The sequence below is a fragment of the Heterodontus francisci genome, chromosome 50 (assembly GCF_036365525.1).
Source record: "Heterodontus francisci isolate sHetFra1 chromosome 50, sHetFra1.hap1, whole genome shotgun sequence".
Lineage (NCBI taxonomy): Eukaryota > Metazoa > Chordata > Chondrichthyes > Heterodontiformes > Heterodontidae > Heterodontus > Heterodontus francisci.
This window is the reverse complement of record NC_090420.1, coordinates 52,589-76,938: the sequence shown is the minus strand read 5'-3', so window position 1 is coordinate 76,938 and position 24,350 is coordinate 52,589.

The window sequence follows — 24,350 nt, the reverse complement described above, 5'->3', positions numbered from 1 at the left end:
TCTTTGATGCAATCTCCATGGAAAGAGCAATCTTACACGTTCGCTCAAATGTAGGATTTTGTGTGTTTAGTATCTTTTCTCATCCACCAATATAAGCACAAATCTGTCTCATAATGCACGGTCTAAGAATGTGCCAAAGTTGCAAAGTAGTGATAAATTCTTCAGTGCCACAATGTACTCACCAACTGTTTCACTACTTTTCTGCCTTCTGGTTCCAAATTTCTAGCTTGCCGTGATCTCTAATGGCTTCGGGTTGAAATGTTCCTCCAACTTCGTGATGATTATTTTGAATGGCACATCTTTTGACTTGATGGGAGCAGGAAGCTTTGTTAGCATGTCATACACTTCCAGGATAATTTCCATTCGCAAAATTGCTTTCTTGCCCTCAAGAACTATCTTATTCTGAGTCTTGACCTCTGCACCTTCACCTTCAAATTCCAAAATGTTATTAGCTCTGAAAAACATGTCCATTCTTTCAATATATCAACTAAATCGTTCTCGAGCGCTCTCATATGTTCCGAGCCTTCCGATGTATCCCATGAGTTCAGCCATATTGTCCCAAATAATCACTTTGAATCTGATGCACACTAAGACCCTGCAACATCTCATTCAACTGAGGAGACAGTCTGTGGCCCAGGCTTCACACAATCCACCCAAATTCTCCACCATCCGAGCAGGTAGGTCACCAGGAGCTGGCTGATCTTGTTCACTTCAGTCCCTGCTGCTGTTTGCTGCCTATATTTACAGACTTTTATCTCATCCTCATCACCATTTTCTCAAAGATATTCAGGGAGCATCAGCAGAGAAAATATACACCAAGCGTGGCAAGTGCAAGGAATTGTTTATTTACATCATTAGATCATGAATATAATATACAAAATACAAATGTGTGAGTCACGTCTCGATCACTGATACTTTTACACCAGATGTGTCTGAATAAATGGAACCTCGTCACAATATACACTGTCACCTTTCAATGTTTAGTGGAAAGGTTTGATGGCTTGATAGGTGTGATTCCCACATTAATGTGTTTGTACAAAGTTCGGAGCAAGACGGAGATATGAATAATTTATTGGGAAATCTTTAAGCACATCTCAATGTCTCTCACTCACAAAGATCTGCAAACACATGGATTCAGACAGAACCTGAGTGCAAAATCAACAGAAAAAAACACAGCCAGAGAGACTTGCAATAACCTGTAGCTCACAAAATCACAAGCTTTTGTTGTAGCAGTCCGTGTATTTTACCTTCTGGAGTGAGCAGCTGATAAAGTTAGTCTGAAGAAGTGTCAAGGAAGGAGAGAAGACCACAACCCAGCTTGTTTTGCAGCAAATCTTTAAAAGACTGTGAGAAGTTCACTGTGTCAATTCATCTCATCTCCTGTCTTTGAAGAAAGCCTGCTAAAATTAATTCTCAACATTGCCTCTAAAAAACTGTTCTAAAAGACCCTAGTGGCCTGTCTACGTATACTCGGAAATTCGACTTCACGCCAGTTTTGGAACAACATATCTCATCTGCTGTTTTGTTCTTAAATGAGCAAGTAATCAGTCCAAGTGGGTTTTCTTTGTCTTTAACAGAGCTCTGAATTGTAAAAAATAATCCCTTTTATTTTTTTCAGTTAACCGGTGTATGTGTGTGTCCGTGTGTGGGGCTGAGGTAAGAAAGGGACTTTAAAAGTTAGTTCAGGTAAAAAATGAACTTTTAAAATTTCCACCTGAATATTTATACTTTAATTCATGACTAGTTAAAACTTGTTCGATAAGAAACTGATAATGTTGTTGTTCATTAAAGAAACCTGGTCAGTGTCTTCTATTCTGTGAAAAATAGAGTATATGATTGACTCTATCAGTAAGTGGGAAAAGTTAAAATTTTTGTTGTGACCTGTGGAAAAGTGGTATAAGAATAAATAGTAACCACCTCTGATTTCAATTGTAGCACCATTTGCAAACTGGCTCTGTAGCTTAGCTGGTTAAAGCACCTGTCTAATGAACAGGTGATTGTGGGTTCAACTCCCGGTTGAGCCTTATTTCATATTAGTGATGGGCTTCATCAGTTTCTGTATTAACATTTACGTCAGTATCTTGTGAACTTTAACTCAGAATTCAAATTTCATGATGATTTTCAGTCACAGGAAAAAACAGCCTTTGTGAAGGATGTGAGTTTGGAATGGCTGTTCCTCCTTGTGCAGAAATTCAGTGCTGATATTCCAAAGGCAACTTCTTTGATAGAAATTTGTTCACAGTTGCATTCAACCTGGAAAACAGCTCGACATTAATCTCACTGAAGGAAAGTGTGACCGTGTTGCATGTTTCAGAGTGTTTGTGTCATTGTGTGTTGCTTGCAACTGAGACTGGGACATGACGTAAGCAGGAGGATTGATCCAAGGTTCGGAATATTAGTCAATCAGGAACAAGAAAAATCAAAGGAACCAAATAAGAAAACCTATGTCTCGTGGTTACCGAGGGACAGTGTGAAGATATTAAATCTTGTTCTACTCAATACAGCGGTGATTAACTTTGACCTTTTCTGCCTTTTGTCAACAGTATTTGCAGGGTCTCGGTAACAATGTTCAGTGTTGATGAGAGTGGGGTCTGGGTGAGCAGCTGCTGAGTGTGACAGGGTCAGGACTGGATGCAGGAAGTTCTCTGACAGTCTCTCTATCTCTCTCTTTCTCTGATGGGATTGAGTTGATTTTTAACTGGCGGCTGTTGATGTTTCAATAAATGAAGGAAGTTCCCTCTAACCATTTTTTGACTTACAGTGTAATATAAGGATTTAAAGGGTTAATGTTGAAGACACAGTGGTGCAGTGGTTAACACCGCAGCCTCACAGCTCCATGGACCCGGGTTTGACTCTGGGTACTGCCTGTGTGGAGTTTGCAAGTTCTCCCTTTGACCATGTGGGTTTTTGCCGGGTGCTCTGGTTTCCTCCCACAGCCCAAGACTTGCAGGTTGATAGGTAAATAGGTCATTGTAAATTGCCCCTAGTGTAGGTAGGTGGTAGGGAATATGGGATTATTGCAGGGTTATTATAAATGGGTGGTTGTTGGTCGGCACAGACTTGGTGGGCCGAAGGGCCTGTTTCAGTGCTGTATCTCTGAATAAAAAATGAAATAAACAGTGGGAACAGCCCCTCCCACTGTCAGAGTGATGATGTAACAGTCACATGAGATGAGGTTTGGGAGAAGAGAGAGCAGCGCCAAGGATGCTAGTTTAGGAGGCTTGATGAGTGTGTAGATAGTATTGTGTAAATTAGATAAGAGTTCTTAGTTCTTTCAGCTGGAAACGTGTCCAAAAAATATCAAGAAACTCACAATTTTATTCTTCAGGATTTGAAACACAGATATTAACACCAAGTGACAGTTGGGGGTTTATTTAACAAAGGAAAAGAAGAGAATAATATTACTCACTGATTGAAATCCCCCAGTGAGGAGACAGGTAAACAGGTGATCTGTTGGGGCATCCTTCGATCCAAGGTTTCAGCAACATTTAATCTCCCTTTTTGTTGAAATTCTCTGTTATTTGCAATTTTTTTTTATCCAGCATTGATGGGCGAGTGAAAAAACTGAAACAAGTGAACAGATCCATCCTTTCTTTTCTTCCTTCTTCCTTTCTTTCAATCAGTTTCTCTTTTCTGTCCCAGATCAATATAATGATCAGAATCCCAATTTAATCTGCTGTTTCTGGTCTTTTATCCATTCCAATCAAAATTCAACATTCCAATCAAATATATTTGTTATTCCACAGTGTCTCTCCATGTGTTTTATTCTGTTGTATTCTCTCACAGTCTGTTTTATGATCAACATTACATCTCACTCCCTGTTCTGGTGAAGATCAGAAGCAGTGATATCCGTTTGCACCACCCACCAAGTCGGCCTGAGGCTGTGCCTCACCGATGATGTGGAGTTAGGAACAAAGAAACATAGCTCATTGCCAGAAATTTCAAACAAGCACCAGCTTGGCTGGTGGTGAGAAGGGCCCGCCCTGTCAGATCTTTCCTGCATGCCCAGAATCTCACAGCCTCCACACGCTTCCCTCGAGGTGGCTGTGGTGGGGAAGTGACAGTTGCCCACCTCCTTCTGGAATGTGCCTTTGCAAAGCAGGTGTGGAAAGAGATGCAGTGGTTTTTGTCGAGGTTCATCTCAAGCAGCTCTGTAACACAGGAGTCTGTGCTCTGCGGGATGTTCCCAGGGACACACCGAGATAAACATCAACTGCTGCTGAATAACCATCAATTCAGTGAAAGACGCTCTTTGGTCTGCTCGAAACTTGCTCGTCTTCCAGTGGAAAGAGTTGTCCACGACCGAGTGTTGCAGATTGGCACATTCCGAGGTCTAGGACTACGTGCTGTGGGGCGCACTAAAGCTTGGGGCAGCCGCTGCAAAGTCTCAATGGGGAAAGACCTCTGTGTAAGGTCCTCCCAGCAAAATGAACTGAAGGGCTGGACCCATGTGAAACCCCTCGGGCTGTATACACCAAATATGGGTTTGCTGTAAAATGTACATGGTATGGAAAATGGGATGGAAGGGTTGTCAAAGTCGAGGAAGGAGAGTTACTCCATCTACATCAACAAAGTGATGAAGCAGGTTCACCCCGACACCACCATCTCCTCCAGGGCCATGAGCATCATGAATTCGTTTGTGAACGATATTTTGTATTTATGGCTTTTAATGTTAAATATTTTGCTGGCGGATTGTGATTCCATTTTTGAATCGTTTTTCTATCCGGTGGTAAGTTTCTGGGAAATGCAGTTTCACTACCCAACAGAATATTTGCCTCCCGATTCACTGTTTGTGATTTAAACTGAACACTGCTACCTGATCCTTTGCCGTTTTCTGGTCTGACCCGTTCATGTTCCGCCTCTTCCCAGACTATGATCAGTAAGAGCTGATTTAAAGGGAATGGCTCAGTCTTCAGTCACTCATTTCTCTTTTTCCAGCTTGTTTACTTATTGGGGAATATTAATTCATTAACCGTAAACCGCTGGGAGTGTAACAACCTTAATGTCACTTTTACTTCTTACACCAGAAGTCTGGGCTCAGGTTTAGCTCCCTTGGCAGCTCCTGTCACCAGCCATCAATCTATAATCTGTGATGTGTTTTCTTTACACAGATTGAGCTGGAATGTGTCCCGTTACAGAATGCTGTGAATGGGGCTTTATACCCGCCCGTTACAGACAGTGTCAAATAGAAGGGACAATAATCCTGAATACAGACCGGATTTTAAAAGCAAGTCAGAGAGTCATGGAGTTATACAGCACAGAAACAGGCCCTTCAGCCCATCGTGTCTGTGCCGGCCATCAAGCACCTAATTATTCTAATCCCATTTTCCAGCACTTGGGATGTAGCCTTGTATCCTATTCCATTTCAAGTGCTCATTGAAATACTTCTTAAATGTTGTGATGGTCCCTGCCTCTACCACCTCTTCAGGTAGTGTTTTCTAGATTCGAACCACCCTCTGAGTGAAAGAAAATGTCCTCAAATCCCCTCCAAACCTCCTGTCCCTTATCTTAAATCTATGCCCCCTGGTTATTGACCCCTCCGCTAAGGGAAAACGTTTCTTCCTATCTGAACTATCAATGCTCCTCATAATTTTGTATACCTCAATCATGTCCCTCCTCAGCCTTCTCTGCTCTAAGGAAAACAACCCTAGCCTTTTCAGCCTCTCTTCATAGCTGAAATGCTCCAGCCCAGGCAACATCCTGGTGAATCTCCTCTGCACCCTCTCTGGGGCAATCACATCCCTCCTATAGTGTGGTGCCCAGAACTGTACACAGTACTCCAGCTGTGGCCTAACTAGCATTTTATACAGCTCCATCATAACCTACCTGCTCTTATATTATATGCCTCGGCTAATAAAGGCAACTATCCCATATGCCTTCCTAACCAGCTTATCGAGCTGTGCTGCTGCCTTCAGTGATCTATGACAAGTACACCAAGGTCCGTCTGACCCTCTGTACTTCCTAGTGTCCTACCATCCATTGTATATTCCCTTGCCTTGTTAGTCCTCCCAAAATGCAAGGCGTCACACTTCTCAGGATTGAATTCCATTTGCCACTGCTCCGCCCATCTTACCAGCCCATCTATATTGTCCTGTAATCGAAGGCTTTCCTCCTTATTATTTATGATACCACCAATTTTCATGTCATCTGCAAACTTACTTATCATACCTGCTGTATTCACTTCTAAATCATTAATGTACAGTAAAAACAGCAAGGGTCCCAGCACCGATCCCTGGTCACAGTCTTCCATTCGCAAAAACAACCCTTTACCATTACCCTCTGCCTCCTGCCACTAAGCTAATTTTGGATCAAATTTGCCCAATTGGCCTGTATCCCATGGGCTCTTACCTTCTTAACCAATCTCCCATGTGAGACCTTATCAAAAGCCTTAGTGAAGTCCATGTAGACTACATCAACTGCTTGACCCTCATCTACACATCTAGTCACCGCCTCGAAAAATTCAATCAAGTTAGTTGGAAACGCGCTCCCCCTGACAAAGCCATGCTGACTATCCCTGATTAATCCCTGCCTATCCAAGTGGAGAATAATCCTGTCCCTCAGAATTTTTCCCAATCCAGTTTCCCTACCACTGATGTTAGACTCACCGGCCTGTAATTACCTGGTTTATCCCTGCTACCCTTCTTGAATAAAGGAACCACATTTGCTGTCCTCCAATCTTCTGGTACCTCTCCTGTGGCCAGAGAGGATTTGAAAATTTGTGTCAGAGCCCCTGCTATTTCCTCCCTTGCCTCACATAACAGCCTGGGATACATCTCATCTGGGCCTGAGGATTTATCCACTTTTAAGCCCACTAAAACAGTTAATACTTCCTCCCTTTTAATGCTAATATGTTCAAGTATATCACAATCCCCCTCCCTGATCACTACACCTACATTGTCCTTCTCCATAGTGAACACAGATGAAAAGAAATCATTTAAAACCTCACCTATGTCCTCCGTTCTCCCACACAGGTCTGCTCCACTCCCGGAAGGTAAGTGACTGGGCCGCGATCCTTGGGCTCAATTTATCAGCACCACTCTCGGTGTTCTCCCCACAGGTCTGCTCCTCTCCGCTCCGCCCCCGGAAGGAAAGTAAGTCTGGTATCTGTGACGGACAATGAGGAGAAACATAATATCAGGAGAGAGTGAAATACATTTTACTCTTTAGACGATATTATTTATTATATTTCAGCTGTTCCTTGTTTTACAAATATTTTGGCGGGCTTTTCAGATTTGAGAATGGATTTCAGCTCTGACAATTTGTCATTCTCCGCCCCATTTTCTCATTGCCCTTTGATGATTGGCGAAATAGCAGCTACCTGATTGGTGGCATGAACCAGCCAATGAGATTCAGCAGACAGTAACCAATCAGAAGTAGCCAGACTGCATTCCTCCAGAAGGTAAAGCAGGGAAGTGCGGGAGGAATTCCTCACTCTTTGTGAAAGTATTTGTGAGATTGTGGAAATGTCTGGAAGAGGAGCAGGGGAGAGACCATGATCCTGTCTCAGGTAAGTTTTTGAGTAGAATGGCTGTAACCAATTCTGTAACTTCAGGCCAGGGAGTGTGTAACACCGTTCGGGTGGCAGTGAAGGATAATGATGGAGATGCACCGCTTGAACGTACCTTCTTCATTATGAAAATCCTTATTGATTGCTGTGGATTCCAAGCTGTGAACATTTTGTGCCTGCAGGACTTCCCCAGCAGTGGATATGTTGACGTGACGTCCAAGTACGTGGCGGATGCATCAAGTTCCTGAAGGTGTGCAAGGAGAAGGGAAACCAGGCGCCGCTGTCGATCCTCACAATGGAGACGCTCTTCACACTGCCATCGCAACGTGACCGGGTGGTGAGAATCCACCTCTACAACCTCCATGTTCCTGTCGTGGATGAACTCACCTTCCTCGCCAGGTATGTTGAGGTGGCCAGTGGCAGCACTGATGTCAAGGACCCATTTGGATTTGGACCAGCTAGCGGCAGGTTAAGGTGACCTTGAAGGTCGATGCCAACGGAGCCATCGTCCATCCTCCCTCCAGCTTCGCTTTCGGGGGAAGTCGAGGCTTCATGGTCTATACGGAGCAACCCAGAGTTTGTCGTACCTGCGGCACATCTGGTCATGTGGCAGCTAACTGCAGCTCAGTCGTCTGCAAGAACTGCAAGAAGGAAGGCCATCAGACCAAGGACTGTAAACAGAGTAAGTGCTGCAACCTGTGAGGTGGGGCAGGCCACCTCTACAAAACCTGCCCAAACGCTGCCTCAGTTATGCTCAGGCAGCAAGGACCAAGGAAAGACCGGGTTAAGGAACGGTCAACATGTCTGGTGCTGGGAGGGAAACAAGCAATCCTCCCCACAGCGATGAAAGTCTATCTGAGAAAGAGAAGAAAGGGGAGGAAGCTGCAACCAGCGACCCAACACCTACTCCATGCCTGGAAACACCTCCTCTACAGACAGAATTAATGGAGGAGGAGGCAGCAGATGGACAAACAGGTCAGTGGCAGGTAGTACAAAGGAAGACCACAAAGAAAAAAGCTCCAAAAAAAGAACAGGTCAGCACCCAAACCAATGGCAAGAGGAGGCTACCGTCTGAGACAGACTACAGCAGCTCCTCCTCACTGGACGAGGAAGGGCCGGAACGATGGCACCTCCAAAAGAAGCAGCAGAACTCAAAGGAGCTGGAAGATAAAGCCCCCCAGCTCCGGGGCACTGGAAGCTGTGGCACGCCCAGCGCACCCCAAACCAAAAGCATGGAACCCAAGGAGATGCTCAGTGCACCCGAGCTCCGGGAGACCGAGAGCAGCGAAGTGTCCTGCGCACTCCAGCTCCAGCTCCGGAAGTCAGGAACAGTGATGTCTTCGATGAGGGACCGACGGGAAAGACACCAACAGCAGAGGACAACCCAAGCCTTGCTGCCTACAAGACCCGCCCCCCACCCGCCGATGTCACTCCAGTGGAACAAAACCCTCATGAATAACCATGAGGGGTTTCTGGGCTCAACGAATGTGAAACAGCTTGCGTACACTATGGGTATGCAGGAACATACTCAAGGACTGGGACTAGCAAGGACACCTGGTGTGGTAAGCAACACCCAACTTTATAGTGGATATAAAGATTGCTTCGATTAACATGCATTGTGTTAAATCCACCACGTAATGTGTTTCAACCTTGGATGACTTCGCAAAGGTCAAAGCCGGCATACTGTTTTGTCAGGAGTGTGGAATCCTACACCGCAGCACTTACAGGCAATGGTCCCACGGGCCATCGATATCGTCCAGAGGAAATGATTCCTGTTCCTCCGGCCTGGGTATTCTGCAGTGGGGAGGCAATTTAACTATCTCTGAAGTTAAGATGCTGTTGGGAGGTCGCCTTCTCGTAGCAGATGTAATGCACAACAATGCTCCGCTCCATTTAAGCAACGTATATGCCCCGGTCCAATACAGTGAGCGGCTGACCATCCTACAGCAGCTCCCACTGCTGCTGGTGACATCCAGGCCGGTCATTCTTGGAGGTGACTTCAACTGCATCATTGATGCAGCTGGACGATCTGGCAGTGACGACAGAAAACTGGACGCGACGCCCAAATTCTTAAATGAAACAGTAAAAAATGCCAAACTGCACTATGTCTTCAGCAAACCTGCAGACAGAGAGCAGCATAGATACACCTGGTCAAGATTGGACGGGTCTGCCCGTTCCAGGATTGATTTCCTGCATGTGTCCCCTGCTTTCACGGTCAGATCCACCGAAGTCAAGCCAGTGTTCTTCTCCGGCCACTGCCTCATACTGGTTGACTGTCACTTACAGGATGACCAGCGGGTTAGCAGGGGGACATGGAAGCTCAATGCTACACTGCTAACCCCAGAGAACATTGTGGAACTCAAAAGAGATTGAAAAAGTTGGAGAACAGTGAGACCCTCTTTGAGTACCTGGTGCACTGGTGGGAAGTGATCAAGGTGACTATCAAGAGGTTCTTTATCTCCAAAGGTGTTCAGAGGGCGAGAGAGAGACAAAGGGAAATGTCCCAACTCCAGAAAAGTATGCAAAATCTGCTCCGGCTGCACTCGATGGGGGTCGAGGTCAAGGAGGATCGCCAAGAGGTGAAGAGCCAGCAGGCCTCGCTCTTTGCCACGGAGGCCTCCAAGATCATCTTCCGGTCCAGAGTCCGCTCCATTGAGCAGGATGACACGTTCTCGCGTTACTTCTTTGAAAAGGTACACAGAGAGAGCTCTGTGATCAGCAGCCTGAAGGAAGAGGATGGCTCGGTCACAACTTCACACTCCGACATACTAAGGATTAGCAAATCCTTGAATGCTGGGCTGTAAGACGTGAAGTCTATGGACAGCATGGCCTCCCAGTCCTTCCTGTCATCTATGACAGAGGTCTTAGATGACAGCATGCAGGAGAATCTGGACAAACCGCTAACTCTGGACAAGCTGACAAAGGCCATCAAGTCTTTTGAGACGAAGAAAATCCCGGAAGCGACGGCTTACCAGTTGAGTTGTATTCGGCCCTGTGGTACTGGGTCAGCCCAGACCTGCTGGAAGTGTACGAGAGTATGCTCCTGGCCGGCAGCATGTCAGAATCCATGAGGAAAGGCATCATCACCCTCATCTACAAGCAGAAGGGGGAGAGGGCAGAAATCAGAAATTGGCGGCCCATCTCACTGCTTAATGTAGACTACAAGATTCTGTCCAAAGTCATCGCCAATCGAGTCAAGTCTGCTCTGGAGTTGGTGATTCACCCTGACCAGACCTGTACTGTACCCAGCGTGAAGATCTCTGATAGTCTCGTGCTACTCAGGGATACGATCGCCTATTTCGGGACAGGAGGGTGGACACCTGCCTCATCAGCCTGGACCAGGAGAAGGCTTTTGACAGGATATCGCACACATACATGATGGATATGCTATCCAAAATGGGGTTTGGGGAGGGAATCTGCAATCGGATCGAACTGCTCTACACAAACATCAGTAGTACAGTCCAATAAATTGGGTGGGAATCAGGAAGTTTCCAATCAAATCTGGAGTCAGACAGGGCTGTCCTCTTTCCCCTTCCTTGTGTGTTTGCTGTATCGAACCCTTTGCTGAGTCTATTTGCAAGGATGTGGGCATAAGAGGGGTGACAATCCCAGGCAGTGGAGTCACTCAGGTCAAAGCCTCCCTGTACATGGATGATGTTGCTGTATTCTGATCGGATCCGCTGTCCATTCACAGACTGATGAGCATCTGCGACCAGTTCGAACTGGATTCGGGAGCCAATGTTAACCATGGCAAGAGCGAGGCCATGTTCCATGGAAACTGGGCTGACCGATCCTTTGTCCCCTTCACCGTCTGGTCAGAATACCTGAAGGGGCTGGGGTTATGGTTTGTAAGGGCCGGGACATGCACCAAAACCTGGGAGGAGCGAGTAGCCAGGGTACAACATAAACTGAGCAAGTGGGAGCAGCGATCTCTCTCTATTATGGGTAAGAACCTGGTCATCAGGTGCAAGGTGCTCACGTTGTTGCTGTAAGTGGCACAGGTCTGGCCCATACCCCACTCCTGTGCTGTGGCGATCACCCGAGCCATTTCCCGCTTTATCTGAAGACGCAAAATGGACAGGGGCCGGAGGGACACGATGTTCAAACCTCTGGATAAAGGCGAAAAAATGTACTCAACATCGCCCTCAACCTGATGGCCGCCTTAGTATGTGGCTGCATCAAGCTGTGCGTAGAGCCCCAGTATGCAAACACTAAGTGTCACTACGTGCTGAGGTTCTATCTGACCCCAGTGTTGCGAAGGATGGATCTGGTCACATTGCAACGGAACGCTCCATCCAGTTGGACTGTGCGTTCGTGGAAATGTTTGTGTGGAAAAACACCTTTGACCACCAATCCATCAGGCAGTGGTCTGCAAGGAATGTCCTCAAGTATATTTTTGGAAAAGAAAAGTCTGGAAGAGGAAAGACCGGCGGGAAAGCTCGGTCCAAGGCCAAGTCTCGCTCCTCCCGGGCTGGACTGCAGTTCCCGGTGGGCCGTGTTCATAGGCTCCTGAGAAAGGGCAACTATGCTGAGCGTGTGGGTGCCGGATCCCCGGTCTATCTGGCTGCTGTGCTCGAGTATCTGACCGCTGAAATCCTCGTGTTGGCCAGTAACGAGGCCCAGGACAACAAGAAGACCCGCAACATCCTCATACACCTACAGCAGGCTGTCCAGAATGACGAGGAGCTCACCAAGCTGCTGGGAGGGGTGACCATCACTCAGGGCTGGGTGCTGCCTAATATCTAGGCCATGCTGCTGCCCAAGAAAACCAGCGCTCCGGGCACCAAAACCAAGGCAATCTGCCAGGAATTTATCAAATACCCAAAGGTTCTTTTCAGAGTCACCCACAGTATCATTCTTGTAAATCTCCTCTGTACTCTCTACACAGCAATTATGTCCTTTCTGTAATGTGATGATCAGAACTGTACCCAATACTCCAGCTGTGGCCAAACCACCGTTTTAAACAGTTCTTGCATTACATCCCTGCTTTTGTCGACCAAGAAAGGAAAGCATTCCATATGCCTTCTTCACCACTCTATCTACCTATCCTGTCACTTTCAGGGACCTCTGGACATGCACTCCAAAGTCTCTCACTTCTTCTCCCCCCCTCTCAATATCTTCCCGTTTATCGTGTATTCCCTTGCTTTGTTTGCCCTGCCCAAATGCATTACCTCACACCTCTCCGGATTGAATTCCATTTGCCACTTTTCCGCCCACTCAACTAATCCATTCATATAATTCTTAAGTCTACAACTATCCTCCTCACCATCAATTACACGGCCAATTTTTGTGTCATCAGCAAATTTCCCAATCATAGCTCCCACATTTAATTCCAAATAATTAATTCTTTTTTTAAAGAGATACAGCACTGAAACAGGCCCTTAGGCCCACCGAGTCTGTGCCAACCATCAACCATCCATGTTCTACTAATCCTACATTTATTCCATATTCCTACCACATCCCCACCTGTCCCTATATTTCCCTACCACCTACCTTTACGAGTGACAATTTATAATGGCCAATTAACCAGCAAGTCTTTGGCATGTGGGAGAACACTGGAGCACCCGGAGGAAACCCACACAGACACAGGGAGAACTTGCATACTCCACACAGGCAGTACCCAGAATTGAACCCGGGTCGCTGGAGTTGTGAGGCTGCGTGTCCAAACTACTGCGCCACTGTGCCGCCCGTGTGGCAATGTACACCACAAACAGCAAGAGACCCAACACTGAGCCCTGTGGAATGCCACTGAAAACCGCTTTCCATTCGCAAAAACATCCGTTGACTACTTTCCTTTGTTTCCTGCCACTGAGTCAATTTTGGATCCAACCTGCCACATTCCCCTGTATCCCATGGGCTTTCACTTTATTGACCAGACTGCCATGTGGGACCTTATCAAATGCCTTACTAAAATCCATGTAAACCACATGCACCGCACTATCCTCATCAATGTTCCTTGTTACCTCCTCAAAAAACTCAATCAAGTTAGTGAGACATGACCTTCCCTTAACAAATCCATGCTGACTATCCCTGATTAATCCATGTCTTTGCAAGTGGTAGTTTATCCTGTCCCTCAGAATTGATTCGAATAATTTGCCCACCACCGAGGTCAGACTGACCGGTCTATAATTATTTAGCCTATCCCTCACATCCTTTTTAAATAATAGTACAACGTTCACAGACCTCCAATCCTCCGGCACCTCCCCCATATCCAGTGAGGATTTGAAGATGATCCTCAGCGCATCCACTATTTACTCCTTGGCTTCCTTTGATAACCTCAGATGCAAACCATCTGGCCCTGGTGATTTATTCATTTTCAAGGATGTCTGACCCTCTAGTACTTCTATGCTTATCGTATCTAATATTTCACACTCCTCTTCTTTTACTACAATGTCTGCATCATCCCTCTCCTTTGTGAAGGCAGAGACAAAAAACTCATTCAGAACCCCGCCCACATCTTCTGGATCCACACAGAAGTTCCCTTGTACATCCCTGACAGGCCATACCCTTTCCTTAGTTATCCTCTTGCTCTTAATGGATTGATAAAACATACTTGGGTTTCCTTCAAGTCGTTGTATCCAGTCCACATCCACCAAATCACCTCTCAGTTTTGTAAAATTTGCCTTCCCCCAATTTCGAACTTTTACTTTTAGAGCTGCCCTGCCATTACTTAGCTTTACAAACTCATTATTGCTCATGTAATAAGTGTAATAAGTAGAATAATTTACCAGTTACTCACCGATCAGCTTCTTCCCCTGTATCATGGAGGCTGAAAAGGTAGAAAAGAAAAGAGAGACCAAAGAGCACCTCCTTCCCCCAGTCAGTGAAGTCCCTCACACATCAACTCACAGCTTTACACTCTGTCCAAAGAGCACTTTCTAATTAATAATTATTAATTATTAATAGAACAACCAGCGTCATCTTCCATTCCTTTCACCATCATGTGTTTAACTCGCTTCTCCTTATAGACAGTCAGATATCAATGTAATAATGAAATGATCTGTGTCAGTGCTGGCCATTTCCCTGTCCTGATTTCAGACCCCACTCTGGACACTTGTTTCCCATTCCAGGTCCTTCTTGCATTAATATTCAGCACCACCTGTCAGTCAGAAACTTGTCTCAATGAACCGATCCTTTTACTGAACTTCCAACTGCTGCTGTCTATTTCTCGAGGGAAAGAGCTGCTCACTGTGTAAGGATGTGTGGGGAATGTAACCCGGCTGCTGGTGAGAAGGTCCCGTCTTCTCAATCAAAAGCCTTTTATTTTACGATAGTGATTCCCAGATTCCCAGCTGGTCCGTTGAGGATTTTGTTTTCACAGAAATAACTTGTTAAATACAAATCTGATTCCAACACGTCAGTAACAGGACAGAATGGGAACCTTTTAAAAGGATGAAGCAACTATTTCAGTGGCTTCTCACTGTCCCCCTGAAGCCTGTGTGAAGGGGAATTACCAATAGTCAGTAATTTATTACTTCCACACCGAGTTTGAGTTATTTGTCGTGTGAAAGTTTGCTGAACGGAGTGTTTTACTGCGAGTTACGGATGAGAAGTTGACAAAAATTGGCAAAATAAAGCTGTTCATAAAATAGCACCAGCAATTTGAGTCGGAAAAAGCAAAATTGTGTTTTAAAAGTTTATTTAAACCGCTAAGGGAAAATAGATTTTTATGTACTTTTCCAGTCGATCACTTCTTTTCCATAGTGAAATTGGCGGCTTTCACAAATTCAAATATTGTGCCAGGTTGACAGGTTCAACCAATGATTTTTTGTATTTTGTGCTTCGAGGTACTCTGATTGAATCATTCATATGAGCTAATGGCCGTGTGTGGTATAATGGATAAGGCGTCTGACTTCGATATATTCCATGATGTTATCAGAAGATTGCAGGTTCGAGTCCTGCCACAGTCACTTTGACCCAAAGGGATGATGTCGGGCTTTGGGGATCGAGTCGAGGACTGAACAGATTGGAAACCCGACAAGGACTTAATGGGGCGAATGGCCTCCTCATGTGCTGTCACTGACTTTATGAGAAGAGGGTGACCAATCAGAAGTGGGCTGGGGTTACAGCGGGCTCAAACTGCAGGAATTCCAGGTCCCTGAATGACTGAGCTGAAACTGATCAGTTTCACTGCAGGAAACACCGTCTCGGGGGAAATAACATCACAAATAATTCCATTTGACTTATTATTCAATTCTAAAACAATGGGCAGATGTGAAGGTGCGATGTTACTTTTCACTGTGAGGGGAGAATCCGCCATCTGGGTAAATCAGCAACTTTATAACATCGTCTGTACGTTTGGAAAAGAAACGATGAAAACTCTCCCCATAACCCTGGTGCGGTGGAAAGGCTCAATTCAGAGATTGGAATATAACGAGAGCACAACATAAATCATTAACTGATATTTCCGGCATAAATCACACCCAGCTCCCGTTCCCATGTCACTGCTGTCCCTATGAGGCGGTGGGTGACTCTGAAAAGAGACTTTGTTTTGTGTTTCTGCAGGAAAACCACAAAGATCCTCCCAGGCAGTGAAACTCATCTTCCCAGAATCTCCATACCAGATTGAAACAGAAAACACAAAGACAGTCAGAAAGTTCCAGAGAGTTACTGAGCATTAAAACCAATGAAATAAACCAATTCTGGAGAGATGTTGGTGCAGCTTTTTCAGAGAGATTGTGGGTGGCTCTTAAAAGAGCCGTTGTGTTTCGAGTGTTTTCACTACATGGTGGAGTTTTACTTGGAGTTGATGTACTTGATCACTCACTTTGTCCCTTCACACATTCCGAGCGCTTTGTTGGGTGGAAATGTTTCTTCAGGCAGTTTCAACAGCTCAGAGCCGACATTGAGTCAGAAACCAGAAATGGGAGTACGGGACACAGACAAGGAATTGAGGCTGAACCTTTATAAATCTCACTGGTTATAAGCCTCAGCCAGAGCATTGTGTCTAATTCCATGCTCCACACTTTAGCAGGAATGTCAAGGCCTTAGAGAGGGTGCAGAGGAGATTTACTAGAATGTATCAGAGATGCAGGAATTCAGCTAATGTGGAAAGAATAGGCGTCTGGGGTGTGTGAAGCGGGGGTCCTTCTTCTTAGAGCAGAGATGTCAATGGGGCAGTTAATAGTTGTGTTCAACATTGTGAAGAGTTTTTATAAGAACAAAGAAGTTTGACGACAATTAGACAGAGCCTTGGTGAGATCACACCTGGAGCACTGTATACAGTTTTGGTCCCCTTATCTAAGGAAGGATATACTTGCCTTAAAGGAAGTGTATCAAAGTGTCACTCGATTGCTTCCTGGGATGAGGGGAGTGTCCGACGAGAAGAGATTGAATAGACGAGGCCGATATTCCTCAGAATTTAGAAGAGTGAGAGGTAATCTTACTGGCACCTAAAAATCTTAAGGGATTTAACAGGGTAAATGCTGGGAGGATGTTTCCTCTGGCTGGAGAATCTAGAACTAGGGATCACAGTCTCAGTATAAATGGCTCAATCATTTAGGACTGAGAAGAGGAGAATTTTTTTTCACTCAAAGCATTGTGAATCTTTGGAATTCTCTACACGCAGTGGTTAGCACCGCAGCCTCACAGCTCCTGTGACCTCGGTTCCGTTCAGGGTATTGCCTGTGTGGAGTTTGCAAGTTCTCTCTGTGAACACGTGGGTTTCCGCCACGTGCTCCAGTTTCCTCCCACAGCCAAAGACTTGCAGGTTGATAGGTAAATTGACAATTGTAAATTGCCCCTAGTGTAGATATGTGGTAGGAGAAAGGTGGGAATATGGTAGGGAATATGGGATGAATGTGGGATTAGTATAAATGGGTGGTTGTTGGTCGGCACAGACTCGGTGGGCCGAAGGGACTTTTTCAGTGCTGTATCTCTCTGTGACTGTAGAGATGTGGATGCTCAATCATTGGGTATATCCAAGAGAGAGATCGATAGGTTTTTGGATACTAAGGGAATCAAGGGATCTGTGCTAGTGTGGTAAGATGGAGTTGATGTAGGAGATCAGCTGTGATCTTATTGAATGACAGAGCTATTTCGATGGGCCGAATGGCCTACTCCTATTTTTTATGTAATGTTCCATTCCTCTCAGGGAATATTTTATTTTCAAACAGAGAAATACTGCACACACTGTAAATCTGAATAATAACAGAAGATTCTGGAAACACTCAGCAGTTCCAGCAGTATCTGTGGAGAGAGGAAGGGAGGAGCAATGTTTCAGGTCTATAGAAGGGTTACAGAACTGGACCATTAACCCGAGCTTCTCTTCTCCACAGTTGATTCCGGACTGGCTGAGTGTTTTCAGTATTTTAGGCTTTTTCTTTCTGTATTTCATCCTTTTCCCATTTGACTATTTGCTGTGAAACTTTCAGCGTTGTGCTCAATTCTTTGTGTCGTTGTGTTTTCTTTATTTGAAGTAATGTAAATAGTATCCTGAAATGAATTTGCCAAATGGTTGGTAAAATTGTTACAACCAGTTTTTGACCAAGTTCTCCACAGACACGGTGAAGGATTCTTTCACATTTGTGAAGCCCATACAGGACTTGCATATCGATAGCAATGCCGTGTCCATGTGTCATTTGACATTGCTAGCCTATTCACCAATGTACCACTTCAGGAAGCCATAGATATGTGCTCTGCAGTGCTATATCATGGCGATCTAGACCTGTCACCATTGTGTGTATCCGTATTCATTGAAGTTATGAACTCGGCAACTTGCACAGTTGAGTTCAGTTTTATTGACACCATGTATCGCTGGTGTTGCCATGGGATCCCCTCTAGGCCCAGCTCTCACAAACATCTTTGTTGGATTCCATGACAAACCTGTTTTTAAGGGAATGACAGCTAACCTCCCACCTCTTGCATATTTCCAATATGTAGATGATACGTTTGCTATATTTGAATCCGCAGCTGCATGAAATAATTTCCTTGCACGTCTTCATGGGCTCCATCCTGCACTCAAATTCACCTTTGGAATGGAGCAGTCAAATGAGCTCCCTTTCCTTGATGTACTAGTTGAGAAATCTGCTAAGTGGTTTTCTACCACGGTCTACCTCAAACCTACCTTCACTGGTCAATACACGTGTTGGGATTATTACAGTTCCACGCGCTATAAGATTGGTCTTATCGGCAACCTCATAAATAGGGCTGAGCCATTTGCTCACCATGCAAGCTTGATGCTGAAATAGGGCGAATCAAAGACATCCTGCATTACAATGGCTCCACTGATCAGATCATTTCTCACTGTATATCACACAAACTTATAAACGGGCTGAAGCACGTCATTTTGAGCCCTGAAAAGTGCCCAGTCTCCCTCAAATTACCCTGGAAGGGTAATATATCCACAGTATTTGAGTAACAGGTGAAGCTCGCTGTTTCCTGCTGTTACTTTGCAGGAGCAACAAGTGTGGTGTTCACCACTAACAGGATGCTGCTGTCAAGCAAAAGAGACGTCCTGCCTATCACACAAATAAGTAACGTGATATATGAATTTCAATACCAGTGTGATGCTAGGTGTCTAGACCGTACATCCCAAAACTGGCGGATTGTATCAAATAACATGGCCCTTCCGCTGTTCGCAGTGGGCCCTACCCAACCAACCCGTGCTTGCAAAACTCAAAACACAGTATCCAACATGAGATGTGATTCCACAATAGGACAACATTTGTTAAATAATTCTCAGTGTGCTAAGAATTACACTGACAACCGATTTAAGACTGTCAGTCGGGCTCGCAGTGTGGTGCATTGGTGTGCACTGTCAGCTGCATGTATTAATACACAGGGCCGTGTTCTTTGCAGACAGAAAGAACATGCACACATATAATAAAAGCAAAATACTGCGGATGCTGGAAATCTGAAACAAAAACAAGAAATGCTGGAATCACTCAGCAGGTCTGGCAGCATCTGTGGAAAGAGAAGCAGAGTTAACGTTTCGGGTCAGTGACCCTTCTTCGGAACTGACAAATATTAGAAAAGTCACAGATTATAAACAAGTGAGGTGGGGGTTGGGCAAGAGATAACAAAGGAGAAGGTGCAGATTGGACCAGGCCACATAGCTGACCAAAAGGTCACGGAGCAAAGGCAAACAATATGTTAATGGTGTTTTGAAAGACAAAGCATTAGTACAGATTAGGTGTGAATATACTGAATATAGAACATCAGCAAGTGCAAACCTGAAGAAAAACAATCTGAAAAAAACAGTGGGTAAGCAAACTGAACAAACTAAGATGAAATGAAATAAATGCAAAAAATTTAAAAAGGAATGCAAAAAAAAAGGAAGAAAAAATAACTAAAAATGACTAAAAATGAAAGTAAAGTGGGGGGCTGTCATGCTCTGAAATTATTGAACTCAATGTTCAGTCCGGCAGGCTGTAGTGTGCCTAATCGGTAGATGAGATGCTGTTCTTCGAGCTTGCGTTGATGTTCACTGGAACACTGCAGCAATCCCAGGACAGAGATGTGAGCATGAGAGCAGGGGGGAGTGTTGAAATGGCAAGCAACCGGAAGCTCAGGGTCCTGCTTGCGGACTGAGCGGAGATGTTCCGCAAAGCGGTCACCCAGTCTGCGCTTGGTCTCCCCAATGTAGAGGAGACCACACTGTGAGCAGCGAATACAGTATACTACATTGAAAGAAGTACAAGTAAATCGCTGCTTCACCTGAAAGGAGTGTTTGGGGCCTGGGATAGTGAGGAGAGAGGAGGTAAATGGGCAGGTATTACACCTCCTGCGATTGCAAGGGAAGGTGCCCTGGGACGGGGACGAGGTGGTGGGGGTAATGGAGGAGTGGACCAGGGTGTCGCGGAGGGAATGATCCCTTCGAATGCTGACAGGGGAAGGGAGGGGAAGATGCGACTGGTAGTGGCATCACGCTGGAGGTGGCGAAAATGGCAGAGGATGATCCTTTGGATATGGAGGCTGGTGGGATGAAAAGTGAGGACAAGGGGAACCCTGTCACGGTTCTGGGAGGGAGGGGAAGGGGTGAGGGTAGAGGTGCGGGGAATGGGTCGGACACGGTTGAGGGCCCTGTCAACCACAGTGGGGGGAAATCCTCGGTTGAGGAAAAAGGAGGTCATATCAGAAGCACCGTCATGGAAGGTAGCATCATCAGAGCAGATGCGTCGGAGACGGAGAAACTGGGAGAATGGAATGGAGTCCTTACAGGAGGTAGGGTGTGAAGAAGTGTAGTCGAGGTAGCTGTGGGAGTCAGTGGGCTTATAATGGATATTGGTAGACAACCTATCCCCAGAGATGGAGACAGAGAAGTCGAGGAAGGGAAGGGAAGTGTCAGAGATGGACCATGTAAAGGTGAGAGAAGGGTGGAAATTGGAAGCAAAGTTGATAAAGTTTTCGAGTTCGGGGTGGGAGCAGGAAACGGCACCGATACAGTCATCAATGTACCGGAAAAAGAGTTGGGGGAGGGGGCCTGAGTTGGACTGGAACAAAGAATGCTCGACATATCCCACAAAAAGACAGGCATAACTAGGACCCATGCGGGTACCCATAGCGACACCTTTTACTTGAAGGAAGTGCGTGGAGTTGAAGGAGAAGTTGTTCAATGTGAGAACAAGTTCAGCCAGGCGGAGCAGGGTGGTGGTGGATGGGGACTGGTTGGGCCTCTGTTCCAGGAAGAAGCGGAGAGCCCTCAAACCTTCCTGGTGGGGGATGGAGGTGTAGAGCGATTGGACGTCCATAGTGACGTCCACCGAACATCAAGCCACCGTCCAAAGGACTGTCACTGACCTCATCTCCTCTGGAGATCTTCCCTCTACAGCTTCCAACCTCATAGTCCCGCAACCCCGGACAGCCCGCTTCTATCTCCTTCCCAAAATCCACAAACGGGACTGTCCCGGCAGACCCATTGTGTCAGCCTGCTCCTGCCCAACTGAACTTATTTCTTCCTATCTAGACTCTATCTTTTCTCCGCTGGTCCAGTCTCTTCCCACCTACATCCGTGACTCTTCTGACGCCCTACGTCATTTTGACAATTTCCAGTTTCCTGGTCCCAACCGCCTCCTCTTCACTATGGACGTCCAATCGCTCTGCACCTCCATCCCCCACCAGGATGGTTTGAGGGCTCTCCGCTTCTTCCTGGAACAGAGGCCCAACCAGTCCCCATCCACCACCACCCTCCTCCGCCTGGCTGAACTTGTTCTCACATTGAACAACTTCTCCTTCAACTCCACGCACTTCCTTCAAGTAAAAGGTGTCGCTATGGGTACCCGCATGGGTCTTAGTTATGCCTGTCATTTTGGAGGATATGTCGAGCATTCTTTGTTCCAGTCCTACTCAGGCCCCCTCCCCCAACTCTTTTTCCGGTACATTGATGACTGTATCGGTGCCGTTTCCTGCTCCCACCCCGAACTCGAAAACTTTATCAACTTTGCTTCCAATTTCCACCCTTCTCTCACCTTTACATGGTCCATCTCTGACACTTCCCTTCCCTTCCTCGACTTCTCTGTCTCCATCTCTGGGGATAGGTTGTCTACCAATATCCATTATAAGCCCACTGACTCCCACAGCTACCTCGACTACACTTCTTCACACCCTACCTCCTGTAAGGACTCCATTCCATTCTCCCAGTTTCTCCGTCTCCGACGCATCTGCTCTGATGATGCTACCTTCCATGACGGTGCTTCTGATATGACCTCCTTTTTCCTCAACCGAGGATTTCCCCCCACTGTGGTTGACAGGGCCCTCAACCATGTCCGACCCATTCCCCGCACCTGTACCCTCACCCCTTCCGCTCTCTCCCAGAACCGTGACAGGGTGCCCCTTGTCCTCACTTTTCATCCCACCAGCCTCCATATCCAAAGGATCATCCTCCGCCATTTTCGCCACCTCCAGCGTGATGCCACTACCAGTTGCATCTTCCCCTCCCTTCCCCTGTCAGCATTCCGAAGGGATCGTTCCCTCCGCGACACCCTTGTCCACTCCTCCATTACCCCCACCACCTCGTCCCCGTCCCAGGGCACCTTCCCTTGCAATCGCAGGAGGTGTAATACCTGCCCATTTACCTCCTCTCTCCTCACTATCCCAGGCCCCAAACACTCCTTTCAGGTGAAGCAGCGATTTACTTGTACTTCTTTCAATGTAGTATACTGTATTCGCTGCTCACAGTGTGGTCTCCTCTACATTGGGGAGACCAAGCGCAGACTGGGTGACCGCTTTGCAGAACATCTCCGCTCAGTCCGCAAGCAGCACCCTGAGCTTCCGTTTGCCTGCCATTTCAACACTCCCCCCTGCTCTCATGCTCACATCTCTGTCCTGGGATTGCTGCAGTGTTCCAGTGAACATCAACGCAAGCTCGAGGAACAGCATCTCATCTACCGATTAGGCACACTACAGCCTGCCGGACTGAACATTGAGTTCAATAATTTCAGAGCATGACAGCCCCCCACTTTACTTTCATTTTTAGTCATTTTTAGTTATTTTTTCTTCCTTTTTTTTTTGCATTCCTTTTTAAATTTTTTGCATTTATTTCATTTCATCTTAGTTTGTTCAGTTTGCTTACCCACTGTTTTTTTCAGGTTGTTTTTCTTCAGGTTTGCACTTGCTGATGTTCTATATTCAGTATATTCACACCTAATCTGTACTAATGCTTTGTCTTTCAAAACACCATTAACATATTGTTTGCCTTTGCTCCGTGACCTTTTGGTCAGCTATGTGGCCTGGTCCAATCTGCACCTTCTCCTTTGTTATCTCTTGCCCAACCCCCACCTCACTTGTTTATAATCTGTGACTTTTCTAATATTTGTCAGTTCCGAAGAAGGGTCACTGACCCGAAACGTTAACTCTGCTTCTCTTTCCACAGATGCTGCCAGACCTGCTGAGTGATTCCAGCATTTCTTGTTTTGGAACATGCACACATGTTGCGCCAGTTTCAGCTAAACAAAATAAGTGACAGCCATTCACTGGCTCATTCCACAGGGCAATGCCTTGACCAATCAGAGTCAAGCTGCCTGGTTTAAATTTCAAACAAAGCTGGGCAGTTATTATCTGTCAGTTACCATAAACTGATGCATTCTGAATGGCAATGCCTCGACTAATCTGAGTTCACTTGCCAACCAATCAGCACTCTCTTCTCATACAGAAGAAAGTTGTTGTTTTCCCTTAAATTGGTATTCTTGTGGAATGCCCTGCTGAGTGCAAGACGAAAACAACTGGCTACCAAAGTCTGGACAACATGTTACTATTTTCACGAAATGATTACTTTTATTTTCAATATGAAAATATAAAGCAATATGAGTGTAACACTTACAGACAAATTTTATTACCTCACATTGCCTGATTCTTTCACACTGACAGACTATGTGAACTACTGTCCCGATTTTGCAGTTCTCACTTCCAGTTAGCAAATGTCAGCAATCTGTGATACAGTGCAGTTTACAGACCAGACCGTCAATCACAACATGCAATAATTGTTCAGCTTATGTTGGACTGGTGGGATTTAGAAATACGAGGAATGGAGATGAGCTGTTATTGCATTTAATTATTTGTTTCATGGGATGTGGACGTCGCCAGCCAGGCCAGCATTTATTGTCCATCCCTAATTGCCCATGAGAAGGTGGTGGTGAGCTTCCTTCTTGAACCACTGCTTTCCATGTGGGGTAGGTACACCCACAGTGCTATTAGGAAGGGAGTTCCAGGATTTTTACCCAGCGACAGTGAAGGAATGGCGATATAGTTCCAAGTCAGGATGATGTGTAGCTTGGAGGAGAACTTTCAGGTGGTGGTGTTCCCATGCATCTGCTGCCCTTATCCTTCTAGGCAGTAGAGGATGCAGGTTTGGAAGGTGCCGCCTGAGTAGCCTTGGTGCATTGTTGCAGTGCATCTTGTAGATGGT